Source organism: Lepisosteus oculatus, unplaced genomic scaffold (assembly GCF_040954835.1).
Source record: "Lepisosteus oculatus isolate fLepOcu1 unplaced genomic scaffold, fLepOcu1.hap2 HAP2_SCAFFOLD_96, whole genome shotgun sequence".
Taxonomy (NCBI): domain Eukaryota; kingdom Metazoa; phylum Chordata; class Actinopteri; order Semionotiformes; family Lepisosteidae; genus Lepisosteus; species Lepisosteus oculatus.
Window position 1 is genome coordinate 282,663 of NW_027168432.1, and position 20,566 is coordinate 303,228.

A 20,566-nucleotide genomic window follows, 5' to 3' on the forward strand; every position below is an offset into this window, starting at 1 on the left:
TGTTCGACTTTATTGCTTGACTAATTACAACTGAGTGTCGCATGAGCAGTTACGTAAACTTGTCTGGTATATTTGAACACAAATGCCGTTCTTCAATTAAAACTAACAGTACATTGTCAGGGACATTCAGTTCTATACAAACAAGAGACAGACAAGAGAATATTTCTACCTTTCATGTGGACTACGTGTTGACTTACTGATCGGAATAATTGAAAAGTTCGGGTTCATAGCCGATGCAGTGCGTGCTAATTAGAACAGCAAAGCTGAGCTCTCAGCACCGTACTGAGCCCAGGTGTTTTTCTAAAGCTGTCAGGTGCAGTTCATTTACATGAAGGAAATCTCTTACTGGGTACTATTACAATGCAGTAAGTAGCACAGACTACTTAGGGAGTAGCCCGATGCATTTAAAAACAACCCGAGCCAGGCAGGAGTCGAACCTACAATCTCCTGATCTCTAGTCAGACGCGTTATCCAGTGTGATACTGCAGGACTGTAACCCAGTGAAATCAGCACTACAACTAGTAAAATATTACCCCCGGTCCATTCTTTTCCAAAAGTGAGAAACACCTGTTTTCTACATTTTGTCTGTTTTAAAACCATATCTCTTTAAACCAAACCAAGAGTTTGTCTTTTGCACTGATATTCTGATTCATTTCGATTTCAAAGAAAAAAAAAAAACTTTATCTTCCAAAGCATCATAAAATTGTCCCTTCTTCCAGACTCTACTTCTCTCTTGTAGTAGTACAGCAGACCTTTACAGGTGTAGTGATTCATAGCCGTTTCAGGGACGCCAAATATGTAATGTTAGTGGCTCTCTGAAGGCACCAGTTCTGTAGGGTTTGGGCATTTACTGAGACAATTATTAATTGTAGCAGTAAATCACAAAGTTGATTCTTTTGATGGCTCTAGAGTCCAACCATGCGACATAACTCAAACAACGCACACACACAGGTGCTAATACACGAGGATACATTTATTAATACATAGAATATGCCTTAAACTAACAGATCTTATCGAGAGGGTTATCAGAATACAAAAGATATATATTCAATCAGTTACGAAGTGTTACATATATCAAGAGGACATACGTTCAGTATATCATTCATTAAGACCGTTTCATAAATGAACTTGGTTATAACTTCTACATTAGATACTCGAAACAAGTACATAACTCTTAGGAATTAAATTGATATCAACTGGTTGGGATAACAATTGAATTCTTGAGCTGTAATGCATTGAAGTTGAATACTCATCCAATCTTTGGGGATTCAGATCTCCTGCGGGCACAAAGAAACAGTTGCAGGCTGTTGCTGTCCAATCCGCGCTCTCTGGCTCGGTGCCAGGATGTGCTGTGCGGCTTGCGACGGTGCGCTGCTGATGCTCACTGACCGGCTAGTTAGTGTTGGCTTTAACTAGCAAAGTTTGTGCACAGGAGAAAAGATGACTGTGGGTCCCAGCAAGTCAGGAAGAGGACCGGTTCGTTCCTAATGAAGAGCTAGTTCTGAATAGTGATTCAGCTGTCCACAGTTCCGACCTGTTCACGAGGCCTGCTGCTGGTTACTCTCTGGCAACCTCCACTCTAGACTCTTAGAACAAAGGAAAGTTCTGGCACTCGGACACACTGGCCGTTCCGTGGTTGTCCGGGCTGAGTCTCAGGATGGTCAGGAGGCGCGCTGCGAGGATGTCCTGCCCTTGGGAGCCTTCTGCTCCTGGGCCGTCCTGCCCTGGAATTCTCCTTTGAATTCCCTTTAGAACAGTCCACAGAATCCTCTCCAGAATCCCTTCTGAATCTTGTTGAATCTCTGTGTTGCCTGTTTTTACCTGGAGGAACTTCAGCTCATTGATTGGCTGAAAGTTCCATGGGCATCAGAGTCCCACGTGGGTTACTCGGCCCTACCAGTCCCTGATTGGTTGATCAAGGTGAGATATGAGTCACTTACTCCTGACACTTAGGAATGCAATCCAGATGTCCAACTCGCACTCCCTAGACAGATAGGCGCCAATGGATGACCATTGATCATGATAGCCAGGCTTAGCTAAGTGCATCCCCCTTTGGGAGCTGGTTTCTTATCACAAGAAAACATCTTAAATCAGCTTGCATGAATTCTTTCTCTGTGGCTGCACCACAGAGATGAACAGAGAAATGAGGCCTAATTTGGGAAAGCTCAGAAACACTTAATTCTGCCTTATTAATAAGCCTCGCCGCTACACAGGTGAGCAGATCACAGAGTCCGAAATGAGCTTCCTCCATCAGGCAAAGTACCTGAACATGACTCTGTCTTCATAAAAGCGCCCCTGTAATAAAGAAATTAAATCCGAAATCAAGAGGGCAGCACAGTGGGCAAAAGACGTATAATATTCGTCTATTAAACGCATACCTTAGACGTCTAAATGTGGTCTGCAATTCGTCTAGAATCTCTGCACAGTGTACGAAGTAAATTATTTTCGCAGTAATTAATTTACATGTGTATAATAAATATAGTAAATATAATAAATTAATTACTGCGAAAATAATTTACTTCGTACACTGTGCAGAGTGCCGTATACTCCTAGTTGCGGCACACACGATACAGATGCAGCCATTCAAAATGGGTGAGGTATTTCGCGGCAGTCCGCGACACGCCAACCGGGGTATCACGCGGTTCACGTGTGTCACGTGACTAACTATCCGGCGTCGCCTTGTAAAACCGCCTTTAATTTTGAACTGTGTATTACAGCATGTTAATCATCAGTCATTAAAATGTTGGTATATTTTATGAAAGCAAGATTGCTCAGTTGGACAAAAGTACACAACCTACCTTTATCAGAAATATTTATGCATCAAAGCCTTTACTGAAGATATTACTAATAGTATTAATAATGGATGACTTTGGACAAGCTGTATACTCAAAGTATAATTTCTTTAGCACATTTGTACAAGCACTTGGAATCTGTCCAAGCCATACTTTGTCAGGCATTTTGTTTTACTTCAACAGGCATAAAAACTTCCTTGCTTTTAACAGGGCGTTTCATAATTTCTAACTACGAAAATGATTTAAAATGCGACACCTATCATGAAAAGAAAAAAATACACACCAGTATTCCATTTCTCCCTAAACATTGTAAGCTTCGAAGTCTTTAACTAACGTGATACCGGAGTCAACAAGCATACTTTTAGAATTTGATTAAAAGGGAATATAATATGGAATTGCGTATCTCAAGAATTTAATAACGGTATGATTATATCCGTGTACTGCGGCAGGTTTGTGTAGGGCTGTTTCGCCTGCCTGTTAATGCGAGCTGTCTTGTAGTCTACTGGTCTAGGTGTGTGACTACCAACTGGCAGGGTGTGTGTTCGAATCCAGCTGGTGCTGGACCTTTCAGTTTTATTTATTTTTTTTTTAATCGCGTAACATAAACATATTACCGTATGCAAACTGTACTGTATACAATATGTATATGTATATTTAATGTCTTAACTGTGCCCGTTTAAGTATTGAATATTCATATCTAATTTTACCACTGAAGGGAAATCTTAACATAAACATACAGTATATGGCTGGTCTCGGTACTTTAAAGAAAAAAATACACACCAGTATTCCATTTCTCCCTAAACATTGTAAGTTTCAAATGAAACCACTAAATAAAGACATAAATATAGAAATCTTAAGATTTGTTTTATTTAATGTTGGTAGCAGGATGAACTGTCAGAGTGTATATTTTGTCACAAAGTTGCTACAAGATGTTAACAGTGAAAAAGGTATTTAGAAATGAGTTATTTCAAGATGAAAAAGAAAACATACACGAAACATGGTTTCATTACGACCAGAATCGGTCTTGAGATATTTTTAACTTGATTTACAGTATTTGAGAGGTATGTCTTAACACCGATACTACAGTGCTTAAGTACTGCTCACGTATATGTTTCTAGGTTTATATTATGCATTTCATACGGTCAAATTACTTTTGAGCAACTAATAAGAAGCGCGAAACGGTATGCGTTTTAGTTTCGTTTTGTGCTGGAACCCGTGGATTGATTAGAGATATCAAGTACATACAAGTCATTTTTTAAATGTTGTAGTTCGTCTTGAAAAAATGTTACGATTACATCATCTATCAACAATTACACAGGTTCTGTTTCCATATTGCGGATTTTGGTTAGGTACAGTATTATCAAATCCAGTGGCGCTGTGTGTTACTTTACTGAGTCCCATGTCACATGGTCTGTGATTGAAACCTGTAAAACCGGTTTAATTCGTCACAGCCAGCACTCTTCAGGTGTGAGGGTCTTCTGCTCAGAATGAAACGCTAAAATGTTTGTGTATATTCTAATGGTGGTGGGGGCAGGGTGTGTGGGAACAGGTTTGTTCTTCACACCTGAAACATTTTCTCTGAAAGGATTTTCTTCGCAGTTTAACCGATCTTGTTACAGCATGTTACAGTTTACTATTATTAACCATATTAATTTTAAGTGCTTAATGTAAAATCTTGTAAAAATATATTTTCATTGTTCAAATATACATTAATATACATTAAGTCTGACTATCATATAATAAGTTAAATACAAAACTAAAGAAAAAATAGGGTTAAATATAATTCAAAATATTTTGCTAACAATGTTAACTGTTTATGAATAATAAAATGTATTAACTAAGGAGTAGGATGGCACAGTTGTTTTGTTTCTTTTTCATAAATACAACAGTAGTACCTGATGTCTCAGTGGCTTTCAAAATTAAATTATGCATGCAAACCTGTGAACTAGAAAGATAACTAAGATTTTAATACTAATTAAATGACCGCGGGCACTTTCCACCCCCTCTACATTCTCAGAGTAGAACAGACTAACCTTCTAATGAAAGACGGTCCACCCCCCACGGACAGGAAAAGTGCCCACAGGCACTTAAACTTAATATGGTCAGTAACAGTAAACAGTAACATGGTAAGAAGGAGCACGTACAAACGTTTTCGAAATAACCACATGTAAGACTCTGATGCTTAAAATGTTTAGGGAGAAAGTGGAATACTGGTGTGTATTTTTTCTTTAAACTACCAATACCAGCCATATACAGTCTGTAACGTAGGGATTTCTATATGTCTTTATTTAGTGGTTACATTAGTGACAAAGGCTAAACTTTTAGCTTGAGTAACGTGTACATATCTCCCCTTTTTATAAAACGACTTGGTTGAAAACTGTTCCAGAGCCACTGTTGTTTCATCAGTGAAAAGTACATCATGAAATGCCTCTCCCTGTTCAATCCACTGGAAAAAAGAAAAGGAGCATAAAGCTTCTGATGGTCATAAACGATATTCATTTAGGAGCAGCATCAGAGGTATGTTTTTAACTGCACTGCATTGGAGAGAATACCATATTGTTTTTTGTTTTTTACTCCCTGGCGGAAACTGGCTTCCAAAAGAATCAGTATGGCTCAGAGATTAAATAAAACTTCACAGACATTAACGAAGAGCATAACGCGTGTACTGTATACACTGCAAGTACAACCCCCCTCTCTGCAGGAGTGCTGGCTGTGACGAATTGAACCGGTTTCACGGGTATTTTCAAAGTAGGAGGCGAGATTTCCAGCGAAAGACACCCCCCCCCCTCAAAAACCCAGTAAATACAGTACTTACTAGTTAAAGGCTAGGCTCCCGACTACGGCAAAAGGAACCCTTCTTTCATTAGAAGACAATGAACATATTTTAGCCCTGAATGAATTAATAGCAAACATGGTTTACATAAAAGACATTTTTCCAAGAAAGTTTAGCCTTTGTCACTAATGAAACCACTAAATAAAGACATAAATATAAAAATCTTAAGATTTTTAAAATACATGACTTTGCTAAAATTTATTTGAAAATAAAAACAATTACAACCGCCAGGGGAGAGAGAGAACAGGGGAGGGATGTTGGTTTTGCATAAGGGGCGGGGTTATGGAAATTAGGTCTGTTTGGGAATGTGTAGTTACATGTTCTGGCTGCTTGTGAATTATCGTTGTTGAGTATGGAGTGTTGAGGTATTGATTTTGTGTAATGCTTTATGTTGAAAATTGAGGTGGATTTTGTTTATGATAAACAGGATAAACTGGGATAGGAGGAAGGTTTGGTTTTGCATAAGGGGCGGGATTATGATAATTGGAGGACTTTGCGAGAGTAAAATGGTTTGATTATTTGATTTTGTATTGTGGTTGTTATCTATGTTTTTGGTTGGTATTATGTTTATATGGTTGTTTTTGTTGGTTGGTTGTTATTATGGTTATTAATAATATGATCTATAGTTGAAATCTGAGCCTAAATAAAAAGAAAAAGCAAGTGATTAGGTTTATGAGCAATCTAATTACTTATTCGTTTAAAAAGCTATATAAAATAAAGTTTATTATTAATTTGCTGGACAGAGCGGTGAACATTATTATGCATAAGACAAAGATAACGATCCTGATCAGTTTAGAAATCTGTGTACGCTGTAAGGTTTTTACTTCTTAAACTTTTAAAATACACGTTTCGAATAGAAAGAAATCCTCTTCCTTGTACAGTATGTATAGCAAACCAGCACGTCTTTTTTCTCCAATCAGAGGGGTGTCAGGTGGTGTCAGCCAATCACCATTCTGAAGCCCTACCATAATCTCTGGTATGGGGAGACCCCAGAATTCTGTCCCATAGTTTAGATAGATGATAGATACTTTTATTGATCCCGTGAGGGAAATAAAGTCAATCATTTTCATTTTAGGAAATTATTAAACGCTCGGTTAAAAGCAAAGGAGATTGTCTGTTATAGTGGACATAAAAACAAGAGTTCGCTGGCATTATATCCTGGAAGACACAGACCGGCGCCAGACCAGGAGAATGCCCGCAGCTTAAAAGAAAATGCCTGATGAACTAGGGATTGGACAGTTTCCAAGTGCTTGTACAATCGATGGAAATGTTCAAATAAATGTGCAAAAGAAATAAACAAAATAATAATTTATTTCTTTATCATATTGGCTAGGTAATGTCCTCTCTTTGCTAGTTAGTGGCTGTGTTTCTGCGTTGGGTAGCAACGGGTGACTGTTCTCAGCCGGAAGATGTAAACAGCTTAATGTTCGTGTTAAATATTTTTTTTACATTAAAATTCATTCTATACAGCAATCGCATATTTGGGTACCGTTTCATAAAACTTTCATGCTTAAAATGTTTAGGGAGAAATGGAAGACTGGTGTGTATTTTTTCTTTAAACTACCAAGACCAGCCATACACAGTACAGTTTACATACATACAGTAATGTTTATGTTCCTAAATTAATATCGTTTATGACCTTCAGATGCGTTATGCTCCTCTTCTTTTTATGCTCAGCTACTAAAATTTCCCTTTAGTGGTAAAATCCATATAAATATTCAAAACTAAGCGGATTAAAATGTGCACAGTAAAGACATTAAATGATTAAATCTTTGCACTACCAACCAATGCACCACGAGTGCCCCTGTCGGTCATTTTGGCCAGCCAATAACTTGCCCTGCGGTACCCTCCGGTGCCCCGCGGTGGCATGTGGGTAGGTTACTGTACCGCAGGTTTTTACCGCGCATTTTGAATGGCTGCATCTATTAAACGCATACCTTAGACGTCTAAATGTGGTCTGCAATTCGTCTAGAATCTCTGCACAGTGTACAAAGTAAATTATTTTCGCAGTAATTAATTTACACATGTATAATAAATATAGTAAATATAATAAATTAATTACTGCGAAAATAATTTACTTCGTACACTGTGCAGAGTGCCGTATACTCCTAGTTGCGGCACACACGATACATACAGTAAAAAGCCTCAGGCACTGTGTTAGATGTGTTTTTGATGTTATATATGCGTTTATTCATGTCGTCGATTTTACAGTTGCAATTCGACGTTGATTATACGTCGAGGCGACGTATATATACGTATAGCCGTATTTTCGCCGTAAATATACGTATATTCGACGAATCAATGCCCACTGGGAAGGCGCATTGAAGGGTGCACCCCCATCATTAATCGTTGCACCTCTGTGAAAGGAAAGCTCTTGAGCAGTCTTTGAAACAGCTCGGATGAAACACTTGATTGCTTCCATGTGCATCTGGAGCCCATTTCTTATTTTCACTTCACGCCGCCCAAAGCATTTCTAAAACAGGAGATTCGCGTTTGGGAATGCGCCCTGCCCTACAAATAAAACAGGTCTACGGGTTTGAAAGCTGCTCCACGGAAAACAGTTCTGTTGCGCTTTTGATCAAAGGGAGATTCGCTGTTCTTACTTTTTGATGACATAACACCCAAAGGGGCTTCTTTGGAGCTGTATTCCAACCAGAATCCTAAAGTTTCTTGGCGGTATCCTTTACAGTCCTCTGTTCGGTCGACAAGGGACAGAAGGGGGCAGCTTTCCTCACACATACAGTGCAATGTACTGTAGTGTTCCCGTTCATTGAATTCGCAGTTCTGCATCAGACCTCTAACTCGTTTCCTTAGCTTGGATTTAAGCCACGAAGCAGGCTTCTACTGTATAAACGTCTAGAGGAATCACAAACTATTTGAGAGGCCATCATCCCAGGGGGAACTGACAAAGTCTATCCCTAAACACCTAGCGCAGTCTCTCAAGAGACTGTCAAAAATCGCTTTCTCCGTTTGCGTTGCAAGTAAGTGAAAACGCGGTCTCAACCCAGAGCCACTTGGCAGCAGCGGCACGTAAATACTGTTACTGTCACTGCTCGATACCGATGTTAGCCTACTATACCATGTTCAGCCACCGCTAGAAAATGTATGGCTCTAGTTCTGGAGCAAACGACAGGAGGGCCAACATCAAATGGGCACACATGTCAGACATGGAAACCGACAAGAGTGAGATTCGAACCCATACATGCAGAGCACAATGGATTAACAAGCCATCGCCTTAACCACTCAGCCACCTCATCAACAGAACTGGGCTGTCCCAACTGAGTTGGCGCGCTCCAGATGATCTTTTTCTTTTTTTTCCTCGTACTCGAGGGTCATTTTCCTGTTCCACATGCGATTTCAACATTTTCCTTGGGAGATGTCAAGCCAGCAAGCCACTGCTGTGGTTCAGTGGCCAGTGTGGAGTTCAGTGGCCCTGTTGTACACAGAAAGCACATTGAGCTCCTTGGACATGAAAAGTTCCAGATAAAAGCCATTTGTCATCCTTTCTCTTGGTGTCGATGTTGCTATTGTATGTAAAGATGGCAACTTGCTCAGCGAGCAGGCGGAGCACACACCGAATGCAGATGTGTCTGAGTGGTGTGTCCAAGTGGCTGCAAAAGGACAGCGCTCTCGGGGCGCTGTGGCTTAGTTGGTTAAAGCACCTGTCTAGTAAACAGGAGACCCTGGGTCTGAATCCCAGCAGACAACCGCTAGACTTAATTAAATGCAAGTATTCATTTCCTGTCTTTAACACGACTTGTTTTTCTTAAAATGGATGCAACTTGCAAAACATGAAATACAAACCTTGCTAATCAGCACTAGCAGCTGGCAAAAAAAAAAGAAGTCAGCAATGTTTTTTTTCTTTAACCTTAACCCTGCTAATGGAGAAGAGTTAAACGACCGAGTCTATGCAGCTTAAACGGTGCGCACGTCGGGTTCTTAGCTGAAAGGCTGGTAAATCACACTCACCCCAGTCCTTAATCTTTTAAACAGGATACAAAATTGAACCTAGTCGCCACATCACATACAGTGCCTTGCGAAAGTATTCGGCCCCCTTGAACTTTTCAACCTTTTGCCACATTTCAGGCTTCAAACATAAATATATAATTTTTTTATTTTATGTGAAGAATCACCAACAAGTGGGACACAATTGTGAAGTGGAACGAAATCTATTGGATTTTTGAAACTTTTTTAACTAATAAAAAAATGAAAAGTGGGGCGTGCAAAATTATTCGGCCCCCTTGCGTTAATACTTTGTAGAGCCACCTTTTGCTGCGATTACAGCTGCAAGTCGCTTGGGGTATGTCTCTATCAGTTTTGCACATCGAGAGACTGAAATTCTTGCCCATTCTTCCTTGCAAAACAGCTCGAGCTCAGTGAGGTTGGATGGAGAGCGTTTGTGAACAGCAGTTTTCAGCTCTTTCCACAGATTCTCGAATGGATTCAGGTCTGGACTTTGACTTGGCCATTCAAACACCTGGATACGTTTATTTGTGAACCATTCCTTTGTAGATTTTGCTGTATGTTTGGGATCATTGTCTTGTTGGAAGATAAATCTCCGTCCCAGTTTCAGGTCTTTTGCAGACTCCAACAGGTTTTCATCCAGAATGGTCCTGTATTTGGCTGCATCCATCTTCCCCTCAATTTTAACCATCTTCCCTGTCCCTGCTGAAGAAAAGCAGGCCCAAACCATGATGCTGCCACCACCATGTTTGACAGTGGGGATGGTGTGTTGAGGGTGATGAGCTGTGTTGCTTTTAAGCCAAACATATCGTTTTGCATTGTGGCCAAAAAGTTTGATTTTGGTTTCATCTGACCAGAGCACCTTCTTCCACATGTTTGGGGTGTCTCCCAGGTGGCTTGTGGCAAACTTTAGACGAGACTTTTTATGGATATCTTTGAGAAATGGCTTTCTTCTTGCCACTCTTCCATAAAGGCCAGATTTGTGCAGTGTAAGACTGATTGTTGTCCTATGGACAGACTCTCCCACCTCAGCTGTAGTTCTCTGCAGTTCATCCAGAGTGATCATGGGCCTCTTGGCTGCATCTCTGATCAGTCTTCTCCTTGTCTGAGCTGAAAGTTTAGAGGGACGGCCAGGTCTTGGTAGATTTGCAGTGGTCTGATACTCCTTCCATTTCAAGATGATCGCTTGCACAGTGCTCCTTGGGATGTTTGAAGCTTGGGAAATCTTTTTGTATCCAAATCCGGCTTTAAACTTCTCCACAACAGTATTACGGACCTGCCTGGTGTGTTCCTTGGTCTTCATGATGCTCTCTGCGCTTTCAACAGAACCTTGAGACTATCACAGAGCAGGTGCATTTATACAGAGACTTGATTACACACAGGTGGATTCTATTTATCACCATCAGTCATTTAGGACAACATTGGATCATTCAGAGATCCTCGCTGAACTTCTGGAGTGAGTTTGCTGCACTGAAAGTAAAGGGGCCGAATAATTTTGCACGCCCCACTTTTCATTTTTTTATTAGTTAAAAAAGTTTCAAAAATCCAATAGATTTCGTTCCACTTCACAATTGTGTCCCACTTGTTGGTGATTCTTCACATAAAATAAAAAATTTATATCTTTATGTTTGAAGCCTGAAATGTGGCAAAAGGTTGAAAAGTTCAAGGGGGCCGAATACTTTCGCAAGGCACTGTACATCCTGTTCAATGATAAAAAGGTAACATCTATCCTCACTCCAGAGTAAATCTCACGTTGAGGGAATATTTTTTTTCACTTTACCGTGAATCGGGCTCGGCTGCACAGAGGAGAGAGGACAGGTGACAGGGGAGTCACACGCTGGCGGTTTGAATACGCGGAAGATCACTGAGGGATCCACAGTATATGGACCCTCCATGCGCCATCAGTCCACACTCCGGACTCTGAATCCTGCCATCCGAGTTTACTAGTTGCAGTGCTGATCTCACTGGGTTACAGTCCTGTAGTGTCACACCAGGGCCAGTGGCGCAATGGATAACGCGTCTGACTACGGATCAGGAGATTGCAGGTTCGACTCCTGCCTGGCTCGGGTCATTTTTAAACGCATCGGGCTACTCCCTAAGCAGTCTGTGCTACTTTCTGCATTGTAATCGTACCCAGTAAGAGATTTCCTTCATGTAAATGAACTGCACCTGCCAGCTTCAGAAAAACACCTGGGCTCAGTACGGTGCTGAGAGCTCAGCGTTGCTGTTGTTCTAATTAGCACGCACTGCATCGGCTATGAGCCCGAACTTTTCAATTATTCCGATCAGTAAGTCAACACGTAGTCCACATGAACGGTAGAAATATTCTCGTCTGTCTCGTTTGTATAGAACTGAATGTCCCTGACAATGTACTGTTAGTTTTAATTGAAGAACGGCATTTGTGTTCAAATATACCAGACAAGTTTATGTAACTGCTCATGCGACACTCAGTTGTAATTAGTCAAGAAAAAAAAGTCGAACAACAGCTGCGGGTTTGATTCTGAACGTATGAGATTGCAGCGCCTTTTACTTCCATTGACAAATGATAGAGATTCGAAGAGAGATCCTTCAGACCAGCAAGCAAACCCACGGCTTTTTCGGTTTTCTATCTAGGCAACGTTGGTGTCTGCAATAGCATACATGAAAGCGTGATGCAATTTCTGTGGCTACATTTGTTGCACGTCATGCACAGTAAGAGTGTTTCTAACACCAAATAAAAAGTCAACAATTAGCGATCACGCCTTCTCCTCAGTTAACCCACTGAAACCCTTGCTGTTAACAGTTCTTTACTGCGTGCTTTACCAGCACCTACATATCGTGTCGGTTCTTTCAGCTTTATTCATTAGGTTTTCAAAGGCATAAGTAGAGCACCAGAGGTGCGAACGCAAAATGTGTGGTTATCTGAAGAATTGCTTCCCATGGCGGCGGGTCCAAGTGATTTCGCGTTGTTATAGTACCAGGAAAGGAGAAGCGGCACTTCACTTCTGCCGCGCAGGCACAAGGCGACGTGCGGCAGACGCCGGAGTCGGCAGGTTTCGAACCTCCGCGGGGAAGCCCCAACGCATTTCGAGCCCATCGCCTTAACCACTCGACCACAACAAAAGCGAGCCCACCACCGCCGCATTCCTCCTATAATCTAACACGGACTGCGAGGTGGCTGCGGAAACCTTTTTAAAGTTGCTCTCCGTTAAAAAAAATACCTTTCACAAGATTCGTGCCGGCAGACAGACACGCCTCAGAGGGTTTAAGGCTGGCTTCACGTTCAAATGATAAAGTCCCCCAGTCCGGATGTCAAAATGCAACTTTGGCAGACAGAAAAAACATCAACAAACCAAAAATGTGGACAAGGATTTTACAAGCTGCACCACACTGCACTTTCAAAAGCATTTACATTCGTGTTAGACGCAGGAATTGCCTTTGATTTGCGCGCTTACGAACGCCATGGAAAACGAAACAAAACTAAAGCCCTCAGCTCCTGCACTTGATTATAATCCCGTTACGTGTCGAAGCAGGAATTTACGTCATCTTACCACTGCAACACGGGGAATAGAGATGTAACGCAACGGGGGCTCAGGCGGGCGCCCTTGCCGCATCTGGTCGGCCCCATCCCGACTGGAGGCTCAAACCCGGGACTTCCGCGTCTCTCTGCAGCGACCTAGCCCCGTGAGCTAAAGAGAGACCTCTCCACAGCCCAGTAGCTGTGGTCCTGCTATCACAGGGAAGGGCGGTGACGTCACCCGCTCTTGTACGCCGGCTCTTACACAGTGCCTGTCGGCCGTAAGCGTTACAGAGGGAAATGAGCACAAGCTACGAATTGTCTCTAATCAGTCCCTACAGTTGTAAGACGCCTGGAAGCGTGCACCCCCATCATTAATCTTTGCGCATCTGTGCAAGGTAAACTCTGGAGCAGTCTCTGAAACGGCTCAAAGGAAACACGTGATTGATTCCATGAGCATCTGGGGTTCATTTCTTATTTACATTTAATTCAAGGGAAAGGCTTGGGTCAGTTTCAGACGGCCTCCAACAGCGAGATTCAAGCGCCCCACCTTCAGCCCAATCTGCGCCGCCAGAACGCCAACGGCTCCTCTGGTCTTTGGGGTGCGGTTGTGACCCCTTAACCTAAAGTGTTGGTGGCAGACAAATGGAGACTAACAGGTGATGTCCTAGGACATGACTACATTGTGACACTCGGTGGGGATGGTGACCATTGCTTGGAAAAGAGTGCGAGGCCCCTTTAGAAAAACATTTTGTTAACAGGCATTCTGCCTCAGCCTAAACACCTATAGCTTGCAAAGCGCATGCTATTAGACAGGCACCTCTGCAAGACCTTAAGAGTCTCTTAAACTAGTGATAGTAAGGTGTTCCCAATGGGCGATGTTTGGCTTTCAAATCATCTCTCTGTGGAAGCGCCGAGATGCAGCTGTTTAAGGCTTAGAAGCAGCTGACTGTTTCACTACCTAGCTGATTACTGTCAGTCAGGGAGCTCAGAGGTGAAAAGCCTGTCTGAGAGACAATTCGCCGTCGATCAGTTCAATATGTTCCGTACCAGCTCGGCGCACCTGAGATCATCTTGGTAGCCGTGTAGCTCAGATGAGTGAGAGCGTGTGTGTGTGTACCACCGTGATTGGATGCCGGTCCTTCTCAGGTCACAGTAAACCTTCTGCTGCCTAACTTTCCTAATTTTGGGGATCCCTTTGAAAAAGCAAAGGAAAAAAAAAACTGGCTCTTCATCAGCGTGATCGACCCAACCCAGTGTGCCCCAGTGGCCTAATGGATAAGGCACTGGCCTCCTAAGCCAGGGATTGTGGGTTCGAGTCCCATCTGGGGTGCTACTGTCCCTTTTTGAGCGTACAAATGTCCTTTTGATTTGCAAAGCTGCAACCCCACCTTACTCAGTGAGCGTCTCTGCTTTTCTCTCACATACAGTTGGGAGATGTCTTGCACTGAACGGCCTGCTTCAGATCACGCCACAGCACTTCAATGGGATTGGGGTCAGGACTCTTACTCGGCCATCCCAAAATACGGAATTTCTATTGTTTCAGCCACTCTGTTGTTGATGTACTCCTTTGTTTTTGTCATGCTGCATGACCCAGCGTCTTTCGAGTTTTAGATCACAGGCAGACACCCTGACATTCTGCTGTAGAATTTCCTGATACATCTTGGAATTCATCGGTCCCTCGATGATTGCAAGCCGTACAGCCTCCGCTATGCTTCCCAGGTGGGATGAGGTTTTGGAGTTGGTATGCAGTGTTTTGTTATCTCCAAACATAACGTTGTGCACATTTACCAACATGTTCAACTTTTGTCACTGTCCACAGAACATTGTTCCAGGAGTTGCTGTGGAACATCCATGTGGTCTTTAGCAAACTTGAGAGGGGCAGTGGTGGTTTTTTTGGGGGGGAGAGCAGTGGTTTCCTCCATGGTGACCTCGCATGATCACCACTCCTGTTCAGATTTCTTCTTATGGTGGACTCATAAACACAGACGTAAGACAAAGTCAACCACCTGTTCGCTAGATCCCATCCCCACTCAGCTAGTCAAAGATTCCCTCGAAGGACTGGCAGGACCTATAATTAGTATGATGAATGCATCGCTTGCGTCAGGCGTTGTACCTGATCAATTTAAGGTAGCGGTTGTTAGACCGCTCTTAAGAAGTCAAATTTGGATCAACAAGTTCTTAACAACTACAGGCCTGTCTCAAAGGTCCCATTTCAATCTAAAAGTCTTGGGAGAATAGTTGTTGCCCAACGTCAATCATATCTGGATTCAAATAATATACTTGAGAAATTTTAGTCTGGTTTCTGAAACTGCATTAACAAGAGTCGTAAATGATATTCTCTTAGCTACTGATGCAGGGAATGCAACAGTGCTTGTGCTTTGCTTCTAGATCTTAGAGCTGCCTTTGACACGGTTGACCTCTCTGTTTTGTTACACAGGCTTGAGTTTGAGGTTGGCTTATCTGGAACCGTCCTTCAGTGGTTTACTTCACATTTTACTCATCGTTTTCATTATGTTCAAATATCTAATAATTGTAGTGCTTCATCAATGTCACCAGTTCAATTTGGGGTACCAGAAGATCAGTGCTGGGACCAATATTGCTCTCTCTCTCTACATGCTGCTGCTAGGTAGGATAATATGAAAAAATAATATGAACTTTCATTCATATGCTGATGACACTCAAATAAACATTTTGTTTACACCAAACGACAACTCTTCTATTATCAGTTTAGTTAAATGCATTAAGGAAGGAAATACTTGGATGTGTGAAAACTTTTTGTTACTCAACTCTGAGAAAAATGAGGATCTGTTGATCGGAGGCAACAATACTGATAGGACTACTATAACTTCAGCACTTAACTCAGAGGATTTAAACATCTGCCTCAAAGAGACAGCACGTAACCTTGTTGTGAAAGGCGCTATATAGAAATACATTGATTTGAATTGAATTGACAATGTAAAATGTTGTGTGTGTTGTTTGTTAAACAAGACTGTCTTTATTTATCAAAAAATAAAAGGAATTTGCTAGGAATGCAAACGTTAGGTTGCGCTTCTTCATGCTGCATCGTCGGCATGAGTGGAGCTTTTTAAACGTCTGTACTTACTGTGCCCCATAAGAAATCGTTTGTCCCCATTCAAAAGAGATTGTGCGATGTCCTGCAGTGTTCGCAAAGCAAACCTTTGACAGTTTGAAAAGAGGAATTTATTCTGCTTCCTGTGCGTGCAGTAGTTACAAAGTTGAACGTCTTTACACGATCTGCTGCAGTTTTCAGTGGGCGGGCTTTGTCAGAGGGCTTGGAAAAACGCACTGTGTTTCGGCTCGGGAAACATCATGAGAAGTGTCCTGCATGTTTTCTGTGTATAGCTGTCTTTTAACGCATACAGAATTCATTCGAAATCATTGATTTCTCCAATTAACAAGGTTCCCTTAAAGGATGAGTCAAAGTAACGTCTAATCGGATTAGTTTCCTTAGAGCTGGTTCAGAGTTTGCTCAAGAGTTTACCTTTCACAGATGCGCAAAGAAAAATGTTGGGGGTGCACGCTTCAAGGTGCCTTACAGCTGTAGGGAGTGATTCGAGACGATTTGTGGCGTGTGCTCGTTCCCATATACCGTACGCCCCGGGGTGCAGTGCTAAGATGAAGTACAATACCGCTTGGGCACGTAACGGCGTTACACGCAAGTGCGGGACGTGAGGCTTTTCGTTTGTTCATTTTGTTTTGCTCTGCTTTGCTTTGTTTCGTGGTCAAGAGGCGTAAGGTAAGTCGTAATCCAGGGAGAACACTGGTGGCAAACAGTCCGAGGTGAGAGGCGAGGTCCAAAGTCGAAAAGGCAGAAGGGGAGTCCAATATCCAGAATAAACGAGGTAATGGAAAAAACGCCAGGTAGAGCTCTCAAGGAGTAGACTCAATACCAGCGGGAAGCAAGTAAAGATGGTAAAAATAGCACTGCGTACCCCACGGTGGAGTGTGTGCAGGTGGGTTAACTCGTGCGGCGGCGTTTGTTAATAATCACCCTCTGCTGGTGCTGTTTAGATTGCTTAAGAGTTGGTCTTAACTGCCTGGCGGTCATGACAAGCTCCTCTTTAAGCTGTGGTTTAGTTTTGCATTCATGTGTTTCTAGAGCAGTTATTTATGGGGGTGGGTGGGTCCTTCACAGAGGCTCAGGACAAATCCCCTGCATGAAAGTCTACTGTGTGCGTTCAAACAGTCACAGGTCAAGAGCCAGGCAGGAGGACAATGGACAGATGAGCCAACGAACTAAAAATAAAAGAACAGATATGAAAAAGCCACCATCTTTTTCTTTTTGACATTTTCCGACTTTCATGCAAGCCAGGACAAAGTTGCTCGTAGCTACTTGTGGATTCAAATACTCTATCGAGTGCTTTGATGAGTTTTTGCAATTTGATTGTCGTCCTGTCAGCCTGTTTCTGTTTTTTTTTTTCAATCTAGGGATGGAAAGTATGAGGGAAATGATGGAGCAATCAATAACCGCTCCGGAAAAATGGCAGAAAGAAATGGTCCGTCACTAAGGACATTTGTGAAGCAGAGGAGTGACATCACCACAAAGGCGACTTATTCTGCTGATCGTTTTGGTGAATAATGATTGAGGCGTGTTAAGAGAAAGGTAGCTGCGTCAGCATGCTTAGGCTGCAAAGGATCAAGCAAAGGTTTACTCCATGCTGAAAAGAGAAGAAAAGAAGCACAACGTTTCGACTGTGGAGCCTTCTGCACCATCTTCTTTAGCGATGGTGATGATGTTTACATTGGAAAAACTGAGACACGCATACTGGAGGGGCTTGAACCACCAACTTTTCAGCACCACAGAGTCTGACAGTCTTTTGTGCACCCTACATTTGCAGGTTTATGGTCAAAGAAAACAATCACTTGCGCTTCTTGCAGCCGGCAATCTTTTTCCACTGACAACCAAGAAATGGATTTCATCTTTCACAAGCTGTATGGATTTCTTCAAAAACAAGTTATTCCAGAAAGGAAATGAATTCTTGCATTAAACTGAACCAAGCTGTACATGTTTGTCTGAAATGAGACATTCGGCACAACAAGACACGGAGAGAGGCACCGCTGGTATTCAGACCCAGGATCGCCTGCTTACTAGGCGGGCACTTTAAGCCACTAGGGAACAGCGCCAGCGGAGCACCGCGCTTTTACAGACACTTGGACACATCTGCGTTCGGTGTGCACTTAACCTGCTCTCTGAGCCCGTTGCCTCCGTCCCATTTAATAGCAGAACTGACGCCAAGAGAAATGATGAGAAATGGCATTTATCGGGCACTTTTCATGTCCAAGGAGCTCAATGCCCTTGACACCTCCACAAGGCGACAGAGCTGTGCATTCTTTGGCGACACCATTTCTTCTTTTGTTTAATTTCTATACTTATTGATAGAATAAAAATGATATGTCATGTACTGTAAGGGAAATGTCTCTTTTCATGGGGAAAGCTAGCACCAGCAAATGTTGTGTTTAGAAGAAGTGATTTAACATGACACGTGACCTAATTTACCGGAGCAAAAGCTCACCCAGCAAGCCCTGCTTTACTTCTACAGGAGAGAAGTACTGTAGAGTCTGCAAGATGTTCAGCTTGGTAGCTACGTCAGCATGCCTCGGCTGCAAAGGAACAAGTACTAGGTTTATTGCATGCTGAAAAGAGAAGAACGGAAACACAGCGTTTCGACTGTGAGGTCTTCTCACACCTGAAGAAGCCTCACACCTGTAAAAGGCTCCATGGTTTTCTTTCTTCTCTTTTCAACATGGAATACACCTATTGTCTGCAAGATGTGACAATTTCATGGTGTTTTGGAAGAAAACCTTTTTTCTTTGAATTCAAAATCAATCGGAATTTCAGCACGACACATCAACACTTTTTCTGTTTTAAGGAGATGATATTTTAAACCTGATAAAAATAGTAGGAAACACAAGTTTCTTGCTGTGAAAATTTAGATGGGGAAGTGTACTACTAGTAGCAGTGTAGAGCTCTCTGTGGTGGAGTGCAAGTGCATGTTCTATGGGCCAGTGGCGTAATGGATAACGCGTCTGACTTCGGATCAGAAGATTGTAGGTTCGAGTCCTGCCTGGCTCATGAGGCTTTTAAACCTCTCAGGTTCCTCGGTAACAGGTTGCCGTCATGTATATGAACTATAGAAAAGCATTTGCCACAACCCGTAAATTAGCACGCAAGTGCGGGCTAGTGAACACAGAACTGTATGGAGATCATCTCCAGCTCCGAGCTCAATTGCAATGAAAAAACATGCAGAACAGAACTGGAGAGCAGCTGAATTTGTGCTCGGTAGGGTGGGGAGGACTCAGCATTGCTATTGTTCTAATTGGCATGAACTGCAGGGGATCTGAATCAGAACATGTCAGTTAGTTCGATCATTGCGTCAATATGTAGGCCACGTTAATACAGAATTATTACTTTGTCTGTCTCGTCTTTGTATATAGCTGAATGTCCCTGACAATTTCATGTTAGTTTTTAAGAACGACATTGGTGCTAATAGATACACATATAGCATATAAGGAACACGTAAAAGTTTAGTCCATGCTGAAAAGATAAGAAAACCGCCACAACGTTTCATCTTGGAATAAATCTTTACTTGTTGTTTTGCAGCCTACCCATTCTGACCTAACTCCTCCCTTTAATTCCCTAACAGATAAGGGTACGTAACGGCTCATGCGATGCTCAGTTGCAATTTGTCCCAAAACAAACAAGAACAGCAGCTGAGGGTTTGAGTTTGAACATGCACTGTATTAAAGCAGCTTTTATTTCCATTGATAAATGCTAGATATTCCTACAGAGATTCTCCAGGTGAGTAAGCGATTCCTGTTTCTGTTTCTATTTCTGTTTCATATATATATATACAGTATATATATATATGTTACATGTGTCTCTGCAATAGTACAAATGTGTTATACACTATCAGGGGCTGCTTTTTTGTGCACCTCATCTACAACAAGGGTTTTTTTTTCATTTATGTTTGTGGACCTTCACCATTTGAGGAAGTGAGTTAGATAAGAAAGTTACAGGTATGGTGAGCAATGACTGACAAAGGCACGTACTGCGTATTCCTTACAGAAGTGTAAGCAATTTGTTCTAAAAAACACCGGCTAAAGTCCAACATCGTTAGCAATCTTATTACTTAAACAGAATTAACATCAATAAACTGTAAGGTGCTGGTACATGCGAGTAGATTTGATCTTCTATTAAACAAAAATGCAATTACAGCTCTAAAAAGGTCAACCTAGACTTCTGGAACAGATCTGTTCAGGTCATCGCTTTTCCTCTGACCTTGTGAGTCTTTGGAATTTTAAAAGTGTATTTTGCTTGCCTTTCATGTGGTCTGTGTACAAGTCACTGTGGCGTATGCGGTCCTACACAGCCTTGCTATAGACGTGACGAGCCTCCGCTATGTTGCAATGGAGAACAGGTTCAGTACGGAGCTGCCGAGAAAATTCAGCTGGAAAGCT

The 20,566-nt window shown here is 42.1% G+C and overlaps 3 non-coding genes across 3 annotated transcripts; all 3 read left to right on the forward strand.

Moving 5' to 3' along the window:
- Positions 1 to 11,581: 11,581 nt before the first annotated feature.
- Positions 11,582 to 11,654, forward strand: trnar-acg (transfer RNA arginine (anticodon ACG)). Its single transcript has one exon. It is a non-coding gene; the product is annotated as a tRNA-Arg (tRNA).
- A 2,690-nt stretch (positions 11,655 to 14,344) lies between these two features.
- Positions 14,345 to 14,417, forward strand: trnar-ccu (transfer RNA arginine (anticodon CCU)). The gene has a single exon. It is a non-coding gene; the product is annotated as a tRNA-Arg (tRNA).
- A 4,691-nt stretch (positions 14,418 to 19,108) lies between these two features.
- Positions 19,109 to 19,181, forward strand: trnar-ucg (transfer RNA arginine (anticodon UCG)). The gene has a single exon. It is a non-coding gene; the product is annotated as a tRNA-Arg (tRNA).
- Positions 19,182 to 20,566: the final 1,385 nt, after the last annotated feature.